This window comes from Lichenostomus cassidix, chromosome W, assembly GCF_008360975.1.
Source record: "Lichenostomus cassidix isolate B80296 chromosome W, HeHo_3.0, whole genome shotgun sequence".
NCBI lineage: Eukaryota > Metazoa > Chordata > Aves > Passeriformes > Meliphagidae > Lichenostomus > Lichenostomus cassidix.
Window position 1 is genome coordinate 16191808 of NC_139510.1, and position 18323 is coordinate 16210130.

The following is an 18323-nucleotide window of genomic DNA, read 5'->3' on the forward strand; positions in this document are numbered from 1 at the left end:
ATAGATACTAGTAAATAACTGTTATTCCTTTTCCCCTCTCTTTGCCTGAAAGCCCTTGATTCAAAAGTTATAATAATTCGGAGGGAAGGGTGGTCACATTCTCCATTCTAAGGGAGGTTTCCACCTTTCTTAGCAGACACCTGTCTTTCAAACCAAGACAGGCGGTCACAGTGAAAGGATGACAGCAGCTTCACTGTTCCCCCTCTGATGCCCAGCAAGCAAGTGAAGTTACCAGTGGCCATGTGCTTCCCTCACCACACCCCGGCTACATCTTTTGTCTCTTAAGTACCTGGTCCTTGGTTTCCTAGCAACAGAATGGGAAAAATTCCCCAACCTCCCACAGACTAAAAAACTGTTTTCCCACCTCTGGCCTGAACTTAACTGACAATATAAAGGTAAGAATATTAAGCAAAACATTCTAATGGTGTAATCTAATCACCTAATCTAGTTCTCACGTTGTCTTCCACACCACCTGTGGTGAGTGAAGGCACAGAAACAATTTTAAATCAAGAAAACAATGACAGCAAGGATTAGCTCCCCAATGACTGGAGAAGCAAAGGGAGGGATGCCCATACAGACTATTTCAGCAGTCTGTGGGTAGGTGCACGTGGCTTCCCCCGATGTGGACGCACTGGCTACTGCTCTGGTCCACTCCTGCGGAGTGTCAGTCTCGGCCTCCCGTCCTTCTCCTCCAGCTGAGATGTCCAACTCTCCGGGGCCTCAGAGACCTTGACCCGAGTGTGTTGGGTCCACCTGTGTTCAGCTGTCTTGACAGCTGTTTCTATGGTCAGTAACACTTTTAAAGGTCCTGATGCCTGATGGTTTTTGTCTTTTCTCTTTATACTCTTTTTATACATTTTTTATACTCTTTCCCTTTCCTTGTACCTTTCACTCCCTGTACCTTAGCCCTATATGTCTATAACCCTTGTACTCTGATATTTAGCCTAGTTCCAGGGTTCTCTGGGGAAGACAAAACATCCCTACTATCTCAAAACTAGAGGCTCCAAACTTGGACGGGGCCTCCTCTCTGGAACATGTTTTTGTAAACTAGACTGTAGCCTCACTTGGGGGGATAATTAGAATAAGGGGACAATTACTTCATTTGTTAAGTTTCTTATTGGGGGATTTTAGGTAGATATGCTAATTTGTAAGGTCCATAAAATTGTATACGTGTTGTACATGGGGTGTGCTCCTCAGTGTGTGGTGAGGTGATGAGGGTGCATCTGAGATCCTATTAAAATCAAGGTAATACCCTTTTTTCCCCTATACTGCTGTGTCTGCCTCTTATTTTTAACAGCTTTTCAGGCATCAGTCCACGCCACTTTGCCACCAGTGGTGCTTTCCACTCCTTAACCAGGACCCAATCCCCTGGTTGGATGTTATGAACAGCAAAGTCCAAGGGCAGGGTCTGTGTCAGCTAAACTTCCTGTCGAAGAGATTTCACAAGAGCCAGTATCCGGGCCACATATTGTTTTAAATATACATCACTTATTTCCAACCCCCCCCTCCCCCCGCCACTTGGCTGAGAATTACAAGGGTAAGGAATGAATCAATTCAAAGGGAGATAATTGAATATCTCCCCTGGGTCTGGCCCTTATTCTAGCCAAAGCCAGTGGCAGAAGCTGCACTCATGGCATCTTAGTTTCTATCATCTGTTTCAAAAGGTGATTCTTTATTTCTCCATTCATTCCTTCTACCCAACCCAAACTTTGGGGGTGCTAGGGAGTATGGAGGTTCCATTGTATGCCTAAAGCAGCCATGACCCCTATTGCTTCCTCTGAGCACCCTGCCTGGTGTCATCTAACGTGTATTATTGCCACCCCTTTTGGTAAATTCACTACCTCCAATAGGGGAGAAATTAAGCTTTCATGAGCTGACATTTTTCCCCTGCAGGTTAGTAAACCTCTTTCTTCCCATATTTTCCCAAATGCATGTATCAGCCCATATGCATACTTAGAATCAGTAAAAATATTCACTATCTTGTCGCAATATAATTCACAGGCTCTTACAAGTGCATACAGCTCTGCTGTTTGAGCGGACCATGTGGGCAGCAACCTCCCCCCTTCCTTTAATTCCCTTCCGTTAACGATAGTGTATCTTGTAACTCGATTCCCTTCTAATTACCCTTAATGACCCATCAATAAGCACATTTTTTCCCTCAGGCCGGGGACTGTCTCGTAAATCTTCCCTAGCCCAGTGTTATAAATGAAATCATGGAGTTGGCTTTCGTAAAGGGTTATGAGGTATTTGTTATGGTTATTTGTTAATGGTTGTGTATATGTTATGGCGACCTCTATAGATTTGTTGGGGCTAACTGATAAATGTTATGACTACCTCTATAGGTTTGTTATGTCTAATTGTTAATTTGTTGTGGCTAACTTAAATGTTATGGTTAGGAAAGGGGAGAGCTGGGCAAAGCAGCTAACCTATCAGAAGATGAGGACTGAAGACAACGAGCCAATCGGAGCACCAGAAGGAGGCGGGGTTAGGGGGTTATAAAAACTGTATCCCCCTAGCCAGAAGGTGCCTCTGGCTTCCTCCCATCGGAGGCTAAGCACCCAGCGCTGCACTTCGCTTTGTGTAACGGCAGACAGCCATTCTAAGCCTCTTATCGTTGTTTGTACTATGAAAATGAGTGAATAAATTCTTTCAAAATTTAAGTAGTGAGAGGACCTGTCTCACACCCAGGTTTGGAGATTTATCACTTGAATGCAGTCATTGGTTTCTTCCCGGCCCCCCTCTTCAGGGCCATTGAGACAGGAGGCCGGGTTAAACCCTTCCCTACTTCTCAATTCTAAATCCTCCTGTTCCATTAAACAGGATTCATACTGTAATAACAGAGCGCTGGTCATCCACTTAGAGGCTCTTTCAGTTAACAAGCCTTTAACTTGATGCGAAACTTTAACAATCAGATATCCACCTATTGTCAGCTTTTGGGCCTCAGTTACTATTAAAGCCATGGCTGCACAATTCTGAAGACAATGAGGCCAGCCTCTGGCCACTGGGTCTAACAGCTTAGAAAAATAAGCAACAGGCCGCTGTGTTCTCCTGTGTTCTTGCACCAAAATTCCTTTAGCATGGCCTTGTTTAACATCCACATATAACTCAGATTCCTTTTCTGAGTCTGGAAGAGCTAAGACTGGGGCATAAATCAATTTGTCTTTAAATTTTCTAAAGCTTTGCTTTCCTTCTGGTGTTCATACCACAACATTAGGACTGCTTTGGGTTAAAAAGCCATATAAAGGTCTGGCTACAACAGAAAAATCCTCAATCCATGCTCTGCAGTACCCCACCAACCCTAAAAACTGCCGTAACTCTTTTTTAGTCTGGGATAACGGTACTTGTAAAATTCCTTGTATCCTTTCTGGATCAATACACCGTAAACCTCCAGTCAAAATGTGTCCCAAATATTTAACCTTTTTCTCTACTAACTGTGCTTTCTTTTCGGACATTCTAAGCCCCTTTTTAGCAAGAAAATTAAGCAGCCTCACAGTAGCCTCTTCAACCGCCTTTTCCTGCTCCCCTGATAAACGCAAATCATCCACATACTGCAACAATCTAACTCCTGGGGGTGGAGTAAACTCTCTTAACATTTTCTGCAAGGCTTGCCCAAACAAAACCGATGACTCTGTATATCCCTGCCCTGTGGGAGGACTTTCCATGTCAATTGTTGTATTACCATTTTCCCTCTTTCCTCCTGTTTCCACTCAAAGGCAAAATACTGTTTACTGTCCTCTGTAATTGGACACCCCCAGAAAGCATCCTTCAAATCCAGTACTGAATAACACTGATGTGAAGACAGGATCTGATTCAGGATGGTATAGGGATCCCAAATTGTGGAATGCCTTGGTTTGGCAATTTCATTTATTATTCTTAAATCCTGCACCATTCTGTAGGTTCCATCTGGTTTCTTAACCAGCAGGACAGGAGTGTTATAGGGAGACATACATGGCTCCAAAAGACCTGCCTTTGGCAGGGACTCAATGACAGGTTGCAACCCTTTCCTTCCCTCCCTTGAAACCGAGTATTGCTTTTCAGACACCACTTGTCCTGGTTGCTTCAAAGTAATTTGGAGAGGCTCCATATCTAATTTTCCATATTTCCCTGGGGCTGCCCACACTTCTGGGTTTATTTCAGCATAACTCTTCTCAGACATTTTACAAAATGTTTCCACAGTGTTAGTCTCTGTATCATTTTTCACAATACTAATTTGCATTTCCACTTTAGTCATCAAATCCTTTCCCAGTAAATTACAATCACAATTAGGAACAAACAGAAATTCATGCATTTCAAACCTATCCCGCACATCTACCAAGAGTGGTTGAATAAAATGCACCCGCTCATCCTTTCCACTCACCCCTTGAATAATCAAAGATCTTTTTGACAATTTTCCCCCGTTAGGGATAAAATTCAAAGTGGATCGAGAGGCCCGTGTCTACCAGGAAACACACCTCCTCTCGATCCGGGCCCACCTTAAAAGTTATCGAGAGCTCCAGGGTGGTGGGTCCCTGGTATGATGGGAACTCCTGATACCCCTAACTGTCGGAGTGCAACGTGTTAGCTGCGAAGTCCAGCAGCTGCAGAAGCCTTTTGTTATCAGTTAATGTGAGACAATTAAGAGAAGTTAAGCTGAATCTGCCCCAGCAGAGGCAGAAGACTGATAGTGAGGCAAGACTGTTTACCTTAATCATGGGTGATTAGCAGGAGGGATTGGGAATGATGAAGGTGATCAGTGACCCCTCAAGAAAGTAAAACATGTAACCCTGGAAACCAAGTTCTTGGAACGGCTAAAGTTATACTTTATAACAGTATAAAAGATGATGTTTTTTGTACAATAAAGGGGACTTTGCATGAACCAGGCTGAGACCCCAAATCAAACGCCGACACCTAACAATCCATCTCCATCATCCTCTGGACTTCCTCCTCCTGAGGATCCAGCTGTTTCTGCGGACATTCCCGTTTCCAGTGTCCCTCGGCCCTGCAGATAGCACACTGTTTCCTTCCCAACCGCTGTTTTGGTCGACTTTCCCCTGCAGAGGAGGGAATGCCTTTGCCACATCCTGGTGGCCGACCCCATCCCCTCTGTCCCTGGGGCCCCTTGGGCCCTGCAGTTTATTCCTCCAGGGCTGTAATAACTCTGCCGTCACCTTTGCCTTTTCCTCATCCCTTCTTACATACGCTTGCTGTATCTTTCTAACCAGTTCATCCAGGGGCTTATTCTGCCCTTCCTCTAGCCCCCCTGCTACTGCCTGTGGGTGCTCATTCTCCCACAGCTCAAAACCATTTGTTTCTGGGAGAAACGAAGCCCACTCTTCTGCTGGAATTTAAAAAATTTAATAAGGGACAATAGAGGAAAAAGGCAATAAAGCAAAAGTAACAGCACTGGGTGCGTACCCATAGCCAGAGGCACACACGCTAACAATGGCAACATTCCTCATACCCTTTCTATTGCATCAGCCAAATTACATATTCATAAATGATTATACATATTTAAACAATTCCCTGAACTAGTTTGCATGTTCCAGGAACTTTTTAGCATGGCCCCTCCTCTGATCCACCTTTTCAGAGCATGAGCAGTCGTCTTGTTTGTGGTCTTGAGGGTCGTGTGCCACACCCACAACGGCCCCCTGTTCCGTGGTTTCAGCTGGTGACAGTTGTTGATAGTCAAAGTGTCAGTAGCAGGGGTCCCCGTCATGCCCGTTCCTCAAATGTTATCCAAACAAGCAGGCGGTTTAGTTATTTCAGTTATTGCAAGTTAACCACAAGTACTCTAAAACAACATCAGCTATTTCACAACTATGTCTGAGTTATTTCAATTATTGCAAGTTAGCCACAAAAATAAAATCATCAGCTATTATTTCATAACAAAGCTACTTTGCAAAAGTCAACATTATATTATAATGCACAACACAGAGCATCCACTTTAATATCTGCGAAAGCCAACACTATAATATGTGTTTATCACAGTTTCTCCAGTGACCCAAACAAAATCCTTAAAAGAAAATCCTAATTTTCCACGTACAATCCGCATTTCCCATATATCCCTTCCTCCTCCTCCTTGTGCTCACCCTCCTCGCCATACACCGGATACCAGAGCCAGGCCCCGTCCTGCCGCAGTGTCCAAATGCCCCGCCCCTGGCGCTCCCAGTGGGCACGGGCGGCCGGGGCGTCTCGCAGCCTCATGGAAGACGGGGGGCCACTGCTGCCCCTGCCCGGTGGGGCGGCAGCGTCAGGGACCACCCGGCGCTGAGCCCACAGCTGTCCCACAGCCCTGCCCCGGCCCCGCTCCTCCCCACAGGCCCCCAGGCCGTGCTCCCGGTCCTGCCGCTCCTTGCCTTAACCATATTTCTCCACACTCCCCCTTCAACCAATCCTTTCCCAACATACCAACACCATCCCTCCGTCCGCTGTTGCCAAGATCGCTTCTAGACTCCCCTTATTTCCCCCCCGGGCATGGATTGTTGAGACCCTTTCTCGACTTTCCCCTACTGCTGCCCCCCCCGGGCGTCCATGTCCTTAATTACCTCTGGGAGAATGTGCAAACCAACTCGATATTCTCCCAAGGGACTCTTTGGAGATATTTTGGGATCGTCATCCCTTTTGCTGGGACCCCTTTCCGGCTTTACCTATGCTACCCTCCAGGGGTGCCCTCTCAGGTTTACCTGTGCTACCCTCCATGGGTGCCCTTTCAGGTTTACTCCCCAAAGTTCCCATTGTACTCACCAATGAGATTTTCAGTGCTCCTTCCCCATGGACTCTTCATGGAGCCCTCTGGTCCATCACTCGTCTGTCTCCTGGACAGTCTCGGGACCCCAATCAATCGCCCAGTGCCAGCAACCACCAAGGGGAGCTGACAACCATAACCGGGTAGAGGCGCGCCTTTCAGCTCCGCTAGCTGCGCGCCTCCCCCGGACGGTGGAAGGATCTTGGATGAGAGCCCCCATTTTGTCAGGAAAATTAATCCACAAACACCAGAGGTTTATGTCCAAGAAGGAGACAGAGGAGTCCCGTAGCTTTATTCATAAATAAAGGGAGAGGTCATGGGGCAATTTCCCATGGGAGCTCTCAAATTGCTAGGGAATGCAGCCTCCTTTTTATCCTAATTTCCCGGACGCATTTCCCTCTCTCTTTCCCCATTGGCTGAGGTATTCGAGAGGTACAGACTTCCCAAATCACCTAATACAGACCCCTTTCTAATGTGCATTCCCCCCCCCCCTTTTTTCCATTGCGTCTCTGTGCTTTTTCTCTAAATCCAGGGATTTAGCATGGCCTTGGGTGAGCAACAGTCTGTGTCAATTAGTGGAATTCCTACGGAATTTATGGTTCCTCCCATTGCTTCTTTCGCCTATCAGTATCTGGCTTTATCTACCAGCAGGCCCACTGTTTGTTTGCAAAAACATCTCCCTCCCATTCTTTTCATGTTGGAGGCACATGGGATGGAAAGCAGCTTTGTAAAATAGGACAATGTGCCTGATACAAGGGAATCCGAAGTTAAGAGATAACTTGTCAGAAACTGCTCACCACACAATATATCTACTGACTTAGCATTCATTGTGTTTGCCAAACAAGGACTGTGATGCTCTGGAACTTCCACGCTGCCAAAAAACCCAAATTTGTTGTTCTGGCCTTTGGATGGAGAGAAGGTCAGTGAAAAGGACCTTCTGCAAAGACCCCTCCATAAAACAGAACTACACAGGCGCAAGGATATAAAAATGACTTTTGAACTCATTATAATACAAAGCGGGGATAGGTTATGCATGTGTATAAGCGTATTGGGAAACTCTATGAATTTGTAACATGGAACCACATATATACTGAGCTATACAGGACTGACGGCGCGCGTGTCTTTGGAGGGCTACCTCCCACGTGCCCGGCGCTGCAATAAACATACCGGCTTTACAACTTAAAATGATATAGGTTGTGAAGTTTTGTCTCTTTCTTAAATCATGCCCTTGCTGAGAAGGGGGCCAAGGATATCCTTAGCCCGATATAGAGGAAAGCAGGGTTTATACATGTTACAAGATGGTTGCGTAGATCACGCAAAGTGCTCACTGTCCCCGGGGCTGCAGGGCACCACAGACCACCCTTGGGCAGCTTTGGGGACACTGCCTATTTTTCTAAAAGCCTCCTACCCAACTTAACACAAATCCTACTATCTCGAGCCCTCAAGCCAGCAGCGCCAAATGCACACTTTGTATTGTATTTTCTCCCAGGAGACGTGCAGCTTAGAAATGTCTGCAATGGAAGTGGGGCTTTCAGGGAAAAATGTAGAGCAACTTCTGCTGGTTCTGCGAAATCTCTTGAGCAGTTAAGGCCAGACCTGCCCCGCCGTGGCAAAAGCAGTCATTTGAGTGGAGCGAGCAGCACCAAAAAGGCACAGGCACGTCTGGAGTGGAATTGATGCGGTAACAAATAACAATAGTACTTGTAGCTACTACAGCCTCTTCTGCGACCTCGTAGCCCGCCCTCAGGGCCGCAGCACTACGCGAGGCAGATCCCTCCGCGCCCCGAGGGCACCAGCTCGACGAGGGCGGACCCGCCAAGGAGTCGGGGACAAGCGAAAACGACAGGCGGGACAGCAAATCGAGACGCGGGATCGGCCGGCGGCGATCCGTCGGCCCAATGGGCGTCGCGGAGGGCCTGGCTTAGTGGAGGAAGTGTCGGGGCGGACGCGGGCGTTGTCCTTGGCTGACGGGAGTATCGGGGTGCTGGGCTCTCGCCCTGGTGGCGCCACTACTGTCTTCGGAAAGATCATCGGCAAGGCGTTTCCCTGGTATCGTCAGCGACGAGGACGAGGAGGTAGCCGCGGCTTTGCTCTGTGCGCGGTTCCTCTCCCCTTCTCTCCCTCCTCCCGCGCTCGCGGGCATCTGAGCCTAGGACACCCGGTGCGCGGTGCAAGGGCGCACGGCAGGGCGTGCGGCGGCGCTGCTGCTGAGGGTAGGTGGATGGACGGACGGGGCCTCTCCGGGTTGTGGCGCTCTCTACTGCACCATCCCTAAGCTTGTTCGGTGCCGCGCCCCTACCTCTCCGGCTGCCGCGGCGCGTACTGGGTTGCTGGTGTTGTCTGGACTCGCCTCGGATCCCGCCCCCACCGTGTCGTGTGCGCGCGTAGAGAAGAGCCTCCGACGGTAACTTGGTCTCAGTGTGTCTCGTAATAGCATCGAAGAGGTTTCACAGCTGCGCTGTGCTAGGATTTGGTTCTGAACCTCCAAACCGGATTATTAGGCCAAGGAAGTACAGATTTCTTTAGTTTTTCTTAAAAAAAAAAAAACAAATCTAGAAAGTGGTCATCCTGCAGGCTGCCAAAGCTTTCCGGATCTTGTTTCTGTGGGGAAGTGGGACCGTGATAACAGCATGCTTGCAAGGGTCACGGGTGCTGGTGCTGGGAACGAGAGCGAGCTGCTTAGACCGGGGGGGGGGACGACAATGCAGCCGTTGCCTACGTGATGTTAACTTTAAGGTAATATCTCGTAAGATGTAGCTATTAAAATGCTGACGGTTAATAATTAGGGATGCCTTCTGCTTTTGAAGGTAGGGATTGCATGCAATGTAGAAGACAGACTCGTCCTATGCACTTGCAGGCTTCCTGTGGTTATGCGTGTGTTCGATACTTGAGCTCCCTGTCGTGTGGGAAACAATGGCCGCTGTTCTCCCACTTCACTAAACTCTTTGCTGATTCAGTTAAGCCATTTGTCTCCTGCCTCTGCGCGGACCACATCCAATAGAACTGCTGAGGAAACAATCAGCCCGATCTAAAACATACTGGAGTTCGCTAATAGCAACTAGTGGCCGGTCTCCTTCCCCCATTGGCTTCCATGCTGAATCCCACTTCTGGAGGGGTCTCAGTAAATATGTTGCATTTTGGGTATAGAAAGCATTAGTATCACGCAAGAAAAATGAATGTTCCAGCTTGTGTCTGAGGTATCTGGTAATCTGCTTCTGTAGGAGTTAAGCGGGGCAGGTGGATTTGCATAAGCTATTACCTTTCTCTGAAGCCGGTTATGTTTTAAACGTTTACTCTTCCTCCAGTGCTGTGCATCCCATGATCTTTCACCCCAAGCTGGGACACTTTTCCTAGTCATGCCTAAGGAGCCAATTAACGGGTGGTCTGAAGCAGGAGATTCTGGTGAATCTGTAAGTACTGTTGGAGCTTTCTGTATGCTGAACTGTACCTGTAGTTAGTTCCTCATGTACTAGACTCTTTCCCATCCCCCCTTTCCTTCTTGACAGGGCACAGTAGTCTACTTTGGGTTTTCTGGCGCTATAATCTTTTGCCTCTAGCTTGTAATGGAGTTGAGCTTTTTGACTAAGAGCAGTGATATAAAGCAGTGCTCATCCCTGGGTATGTACTTCTGGTGCAAAATGCAGTGTTGTTTTGGAGTGCAGTCTGGTGCCTATTGTCATGGTTTAGAGAAAGAACTAGTACTACTCGTCTAACATGGGCTTTTTGGCAGGTCAGGGGCGAGGAAGGGCAAAGCTTGTTGAGAGGTGCTGGATGTTTTGCTTTTAGCTATGAAAGTCAAGTTCAAAGACTTTGTAAACCCTTGCAACAGGCAGCCTGAAGTTTATTTTCCACCAGGATTGCTTGTGTTGCGTGAAGACACGATGGAGGCTTTAACCCAGACACAAAGTCAGCTTCTGTGGCTGTTTTGTAGCTCGTTGCTGTCTAGCTTAAAAAGAATGTCCTAGCTCTTTTTTGCCCCTATAGTGTGCATAATTGGTCTGTGTAGCTTTGCTTGAAAAGCACCAGTTGTGAGTGGGTGGACAGACATTAATTTGAAGCGCAATGGTTGAATTGCTAGGAATTGGCTAACTGCTTTCTCTGGGTAGTTCTTTGCTCTCGTTCCTTCCCTTCCTGTGCCCTCTCCCCTCTTTGTTCCTTTTTTTTTTTTTTTTTTTTACTTATTTATGAGTTTGTACTTCCTTCTCCAGCTTCTTGGGCATGTAATGATTGTTGGCGAGATGTGTGTTGCTCACCTGGGCCTGACCAATGGATTCCGGATGGTTGTGGATGAAGGGCCCGAGGGTGGGCAGTCTGTCTCTCTCATACATCTACCCATTCTGGGTGGCCGTCAGTTGGACTGGCCACCTGGCTAAGATGTTTTCACCGCAGGAGTTGCAGCACGTGTACAAATCACCACTGAATGGATTTCATCTCTTGCCCATCAATCTAGCTGCTTTCGATGTGTAATTCTTTGTGCCGTGTGTCTGTGGAAGGTAATAAAAGCTTTGAGCAGTAGTTGCACAATAAAGATTTGTCATGGGGATATCATCTCCGGTCTTGCGCGTCTTACTGCGGGGAAGTAGATCTACAAGTTCAAATGGTGTCTCTCAGGAGTGCAAGTATGTGGAATGTTTCAGCCTGATAACAGCATTCCATACATAGATAGTGAGTTGCCTCTTCATTTGAATTGTGACACTGAAAGTGCTTAGTCTCCCAGGTCTAGTAGGAAGCAAAGTCTTAGCTCTTTGGCAGTTGTATGCAAACGTACAGAAAGCCTGTGTAGTCTGCTGCTTAAAATGTAGAAAATACTGTATGTGAGGCTACAGGCATGCTATCCAAGGGTGATTTCGGCATGGTACAATGTGTTGGAAACATCTAACTTCTGTTAGAGTGCTTTATCAATGGCTGTGTTAAAAGGCCCCCTTAATATCCATTTCTGGTGAGGAGGGATATGGTAGGAGAAAACAATGGGTCTGATTGGTAGTTGTGGTGCTTCCATAGCACAGTGGAATCTCTCTTTTGTCAGTTTGGGTCAGCTGTCCTCGCTCTGTCCTTTCCCTACTCCTTGCCCACCCCCTGCTTACTGGACTGTGTGGGTGGGGGTGGTTTGAGTGACAGCCTCCATGCGGTCGGAGCAATGCATTACAGTAGCTGAAACACTGATGTGTTATCAACACCCTTCTATCTGCAACTGCAAAGTAGAGCACTATGTGGGCTGCTATATGAGGAAAGTTACCTCTATCCCATCCAGATGCCAACCGAAACTACCTTGCAGTGAGACAGCAAACTTCAGCTTGCTTTAACAGCTATTAGAAAAGGGGAGGTGGGTGTGGGAAAGCTGGGTGGTCCTTCATTGCCCTTGAACCCTATGTTACTTAGAGTATGTGAGGTGCTGACTGAAAGGCATCTTCATCTCTTCAATATTCCCAAGTGATTGGGTGAAGTTTGGTGATGCGGGTGTGTTAGTAACCCAGGGACTTAATTTAATTGTCCTGGGGAGGAGGTGGAAGTAATTTAGCTGAAGCAGATGGAAACTGCCCTGGTGCAGTGTTTCCTTAGAGAATGATTGATGTAGGTAGCGTCTATGGTTCTGTCTATATAAACTCCCTAAGGCATCTATTAGGTTTTTCCACTTTGAGGGGGCGGGAGAATTTTAGAGATGCTAGGTATTGCTTACACATTCGGAGAGAATGGGTGATTGCCATAGGTTTTAGAAGTCTGTGGCGCCTGGTGGAATTCTCTCTCTTGCCTCGCAGGCAAGGTTTCTGATACTTAGCTCCAAACCAGAGAGAAGGGTTCTGAAACCGACATCCACTGGAGAATTGTAGTATCCTATAGCAGCCCAGGTGGGAAGGGACCTCAAAAGATCATCTGGTCCAGCCTTTTGTGGGAAAGGGAGCTTAGATGAGATTTTCTAGCACCCTGTCCAATTGCATTTTGAAAACCTACAGCAGTGGGGACTGGTGCAACTTGTGCCTGTTGTCCTTTGTCTTTTCTATGTGGCTCCTTGTGAAGAGAGAGCCTCCATCCTCTTTGTAGCTGCCTTTTAAGAACCAGGATATTGTGATGATGTTTCTTTAGACCCTACTCTTTTCCAAGGGAGAAAAGACTCATCTCAGGCATTCCTCGTTGCAAGGTTTTGCAGGCCTTTGATCATCTTCATGGTCCCCCTTTGGACCCTCCCCAGTCTGTGGGTTTTTTTTAAATCTGGGGACCAGAATTGGACACAGCACTCCAGGTGCGGCCTGTGGGCGTGGCTTGTGTGAGAAGTGGCCAGGGTCTGTGTTTTAGTTTAAAAGACAGGTGTCTGCCTTGGAAGGTGGGAACCTCCCTTGAAATAGAGAACATGACCCCCCTTCCCTCCGAATCATTAAAACTTTGAAACCAAGGGGCTTTCAGGCAAAGATAAAAGGAATATCAGTTCTTTACTAGTATTTATAACAAGGCAAACAAGCAACAGCAATGGTAGCAACAACAAACAAAACCAGAAACCCAGTAACAGCCTTCTTTGGGCTATCACACACCCTCCCCTTCCGTGCAGTTACAGTCACAGCCGGTGGGGGTGCTGTTGGCTCCCAGCTGGGCAGTACAGGGTCGATGATTCCCTCGTGGCTGCGGGGGCTGCTGTGGTGTGAGCTCCGTCAAGTCTTCCTCACATGGTAATGACAGACAGGCTGGATGGTGGAACGGGCTGTAGCAGGGACCTCAGAGCAGCAAGCTGGAAAGGCAGGGCTGGCTCACCTGGGGTAGCAAGAGAGGTAGCAGGAACTCTGCAGCTGTGTCAGGAGCCGCAGGTGTCCCAGCAGGCACAGGGTGCTGGGTTACAATGTAGCAAAAATCCCGGAGCAGTAGCAGAAAACGGTGGGGGTTGAATGGGGGATCTCTCCACTGGATAGCTTATTGGTGATGGCTGGTCCCTGGGTCAGGCTGTGCAGAGGCGGGGCAGCTCCTGGCAGGGGATGGGCTACCCCGGTCCCTGGTCCTGGCACAGCATACACTGGCTCTGGGCTCCCAAACAGCAGAGAGTCAGAGATAACCAGCCAGTAAGCCCGGTCGCAGTGCTGAAGGAGAAAGAAACAAAAAGAAACAATCGAACCCGACATAACAGTAGTAACTCTCCTAGATCCGAGACACAAAACAATAGAAAAAAAAACCCCAAAACCAAACAAAGATGGGATGGGATAAAAAGACATCCCCAAGACATTCTGCCCTGGGAAGGACAAAACTAGTTCCTGCCAGGTAGGCACGGGACTCCCCAAGAGCCAAAGCTGAGCAAGTCAGCAAAGCTGGTGGCATGCCTGTGTAAGCATATGTAAGAAAGGGCAAGGCGCTGTCCAGGGCATGTACTTTCCTGCTGCCCTTATGTCGCTGTTGTACCTGGAATGAAGTGATCTGAGCACACACCAGTGAAGCAGCAAGAGAGCTTTATTGTAAAAAATGCCTTTATATATGGCAAGAACCAAATAGTGATTGGACAGTGGTCACCCACCCCCCAAGGTGATTGGCTGAGGTGCTACAACACCCAATTCCAAACACACTCTGTTCTTAAACCAAAACAGATCAGGAAAACCAGCAGGTGTTCAGCCCTTATCATATGTTTTTCATACTTCATATGAGAAAGGAAAATTTCTCAAGAGAGGCCCTGTGCAGCCACAGTTCCCCCTTTTTGTTTAAAAACCAAAAGGTATTGCTTGTAATCCTCTGCAGGTCCCTTGAAGAAGGGAGAACAAACTCAGCATAAAGGATCTGCTCGGTAGTGGCCAGTTACCGAACAGAGCCCAAACCAGATGCTGATTTAAAGTGGACAGAGAGACTTGCCAGCAATACCATGGGTGATGCATTTATCAAAACCCAATTCTATATCACAGTTCTATCAAAATTAATTCTAAACATAGCTTTCAAAGTTCTTGTTTTCTGACTCCATGTCCTGGATTAGAGACAAACTTCTCTAGGTAGAGAGCACTCCAAACAAACGCCTCCCCCAAAAGCCAAGGGCTTTGGTACCCCCTCCCCCCCCACTAACAACAGAATTTCTTAAATGAAAGTGAAAAAACCCCAACCTATTTATTTAACAAAACACACAGAGTGCCCTGCAAGGCACAGGGGAAGGGGAAAACAGGGGGAAATGAGTTATTGAACCTGAGTTGACAGGTGGTAAACTTTAGTGTCCTTTCCTCAGGCGTAGTTTCCCCTCTCTGGGGGCCCCCGGGGTCTGAGCGGAGTTGCTCCAGTAGCTCCCTGGAGGATTCTCGTCTGCTGTCCTCCGGGACTCCTTCGCTTTTTGAGAAAGCAAATCGGAGAAAAGGGTCCAAAAAGGAAGATGACGAAGAGGCGCCCCCAGGGAAAAACACACAGTGTCGACATCAGCCGCCAGCCAGTCCCAGGAGTATCTTTTCCTCTGCCTCGCTTCCCCCGCAGAGAGGCTTGGGGAAGGGTATTAAACAACCCGCCCTCCTCCCATTGGCTGAATGCAGTTAAAGCTGCAGGACCACATTTTCTGAGCATACGAACAACGATATGGGAATACACAGGATTACCCTCACCCCAGGGCACTCCATAACAAAGGAAACTTAAAGTTCAGTCTCTGCTTGTGGAAGGACCATCTGCCTGATAGTCGATATCCTGACCATCATCAGAAGGATCATTCGGTTGATGTTCTGCATTCTGGTCATCATTTTGTGGTTGCCGGTTCTGCCTCTGGAGCTGCAGGTCAGGGCAAATGCATCTTATAGGCAGCCATCGTACCCCAGTATCTGTGGAAACGCAAGCATACTCACGACCCCAAGCAATAAGCTCATGTGGGCCTTCCCAGGTGTTAGTAAGTAGATTCCAAACCCAGACCTTCACCCGGGGCAAGTGCGTCTTGCCTGACGACTGCAATGAGAGAAAATGGTTCAAGATCACAGGATTATTCAAATTTGGTGTCACTGTAAGGTGATTAATTGTGTACAAAGCTTTTTCCAGTTGGCTCTGTGGGGTTTCTCCATGCATTCCCCCTTTTTGTTTTTCCAAAATACGCTTCAAAGTACCATGAGCGCGTTTGACAATGGCTTGGCCAGTAGGAGAATGCGGAATACCAAATTTATGGTCTACACCCCATAGGTGCAAAAACTGCCACGTCTTCTGCGAGGTGTAGACAGGACCATTATCAGTTTTCACAATAGATGGCATGCCCAGGACCAAGAAAGCCAATTTCCATTAGGAATGACATCGTGGCCTTTCTCTCCAGTATGAGCAGACGTCCATACGGCTGAGGAGAAAGTGTCAATAGACACATACACGTATTTAAACCGGCCAAATTCAGGGATGTGCGTCACATCCATCTGCTAGAGCTGTAAGGCCTTTAGGCCTCTGGGGTTTACCCCTGGTGGCAGAGGTGCAGCAAGTCCATGGCAATCAGCACAAGAGCTGACAATGTCACGAGCCTCAGTTGGCGTCAATTGAAACTGCTTCTGCAGGGTATGTGCGCTCTGATGAAAGAAATTGTGCGATGCCTTGGCTTGCACAATTTTGTCAGGCTGAGGTGCCACCCACGCAGGGTTGGCTAGCATGTCAGCCCTGGCATTGCCTTCTGTTATAAAACCTGGTAATTTGGTGTGGCTTTGAATGTGCAGAATGTAATATGGGTGCACTTGAGCTTGAATTGCATTCCACAAAGTTTGCAATATTGAAAACAGAGCCGCAATTTTGACTTCCTTTAGAAGTGAACAATCTAAATGTTTAGTTATATCTGCTACATAAGCAGAGTCAGCGACCAAATTCAAAGGTACCTGAAAGAACCGCTGAAAAGCCATGGTAACTGCCTTCAATTCAACCAGCTGAGCAGAGCCTGACTTGTGGCCTTCCGGCACCTGCCACTCAGATCCGTCCTTCCAGGTAACAATGGCCTTCCCTGTTTTTCCAGAACCATCCGTGAAGATGGTGGGTCCGTGCACTGGCACCCGACTATTCTTTGGCCGCAATGTGAAACTGATTGAATTTGCCAGCTGCAGCAATTTGTGGCTGGGCAGGTGATCAGCAATCTGCCCTGAAAGGTTTTGCACTGCACTTTGCAAAGGAGTGCTATTGGCAAGGTGTTGCGGTTTGAAGGATGTTAAAGCAGACCTTACTGAGAGTTTCTCTACCCAGCCCGGTTCAGTGCCTCAGTGCGCTAAACCCTCCATCCCAGGGCTGGTCACTGCGCTCTCACTGGCCGGGGAGCTATAAGGCTTGCTCTGGTTCGTCTGCTTCCACAACCAGCGATGATAAAGGAGGTAAGGAGGGTCTATGCGATGTGTCCATGGAAGATGTTTATTCGCATGGTGCAGCAGAGGCCAATGACCTCCCAGAGGCAGAGGTGCCTCATGGGCAAAGGCCTCACTTGCACAGGCACATGTGGTGCATAGACAGCCACATCCATAGACGCACGTGCTGCATAGACATGTGCATAGACAACAAGATGGCGGAGGGTGAGGAGTTTTCTAGGGAAACAGGGGGGTGGGGACAGCACATTGGCCCAGGGACTTCTGGGCACAGGGGAGGTACATGGGCGGAGTTAGGGTACAGGAACCAATAGGGAAAACCTGAGGGAGTGGCCAGGGCCATGTGGGGTTAGGGTACAGGAACCAATAGGGAAAACCTGAGGGAGTGGCCAGGACCACATGGGGTGGGGAAGGTAGGACAATAGGTGAGAAGTAAACACATTAGGAAATGGGTGTGGGGAACCTGAAGCTATTATCACAACAGCAAGGCTCCATTCAAAATTGTTCTGTGATACCGGAACAACAATCCTTGCAAGATCCTCTGCCATTAATTGCAAACACCGATGACAGCATTTAATTATCAGACAAGTGATCAATTTGAACAATGTGGGTGCTGTCTTTTTTGGCTGATGAGGCAAAAAACCCCATTCCAGGATATGCAAAGGGTCAGCCCATTGTTTGTTCCACTGGCCAATGATACCTGTAGGATGGAGGTCTAGAGCAGTAATAAAAACAGTGATATCAATAGAAGGATCCACTCGATAAACCTGACGAGCAGAAACAGCCTGCTGCACCTCATTGAGCACTCGTCGCGCCTCAGGAGTCAATTTCCAAGGTGAATTCACATCAGGATCCCCCTTTAAAATATTAAAGAGCGGGGAAAGTTGCGTGGTGGTTAGTCCTAAATAAGGATGTAACCAATTGATGATACCGACCAATTTCTGGGCATCATTCAGGGTCTTAATGGAGTCTCAGAATTGCACCTCTTGGTTTTGTATAGTTTGATCCAAAATTTTGACTCCCAAATATTTCCAAGGAGGCTGCTGTTGAACTTTCTCCGGAGCCACTTGCAACCCATAGGAATGCAGGGCAGCGAGCAATCAAGGCTGTAACTTCTGCAGCTTGTCCTGGGTGGATGCTGCCACCAGGATATCATCCATATAATGGTAGCAGAATGCCTCGGGAAACTGCTCATGGACTCCGGACAAGGCCTGAGCAACATACCATTGACAGATAGTCGGGCTATTCTTCATGCCCTGAGGTAATACTTTCCATTGAAATCTCTTTACAGGCTCAACATCGTTAATTGCAGGCACAGTAAAGGCAAATTTTGGCCTGTCATTGGGGTGCAAAGGAAT

At 47.8% G+C, this 18323-nt stretch overlaps 1 long non-coding RNA gene across 3 annotated transcripts in view; it reads left to right on the forward strand.

The window, feature by feature from the left end:
• The first annotated feature begins 7477 nt into the window (after positions 1-7477).
• Positions 7478-18323, forward strand: part of LOC146425587 (uncharacterized) — a 66966-nt gene continuing 56120 nt past the window's right edge. Inside the window, exons 1-2 of one of the 3 annotated variants that reach the window (XR_014846518.1) lie at positions 8627-8799; positions 10030-10134. This is a non-coding gene — a long non-coding RNA (uncharacterized LOC146425587). The other 2 variants (XR_014846519.1, XR_014846517.1) reach the window with 2 other exon arrangements.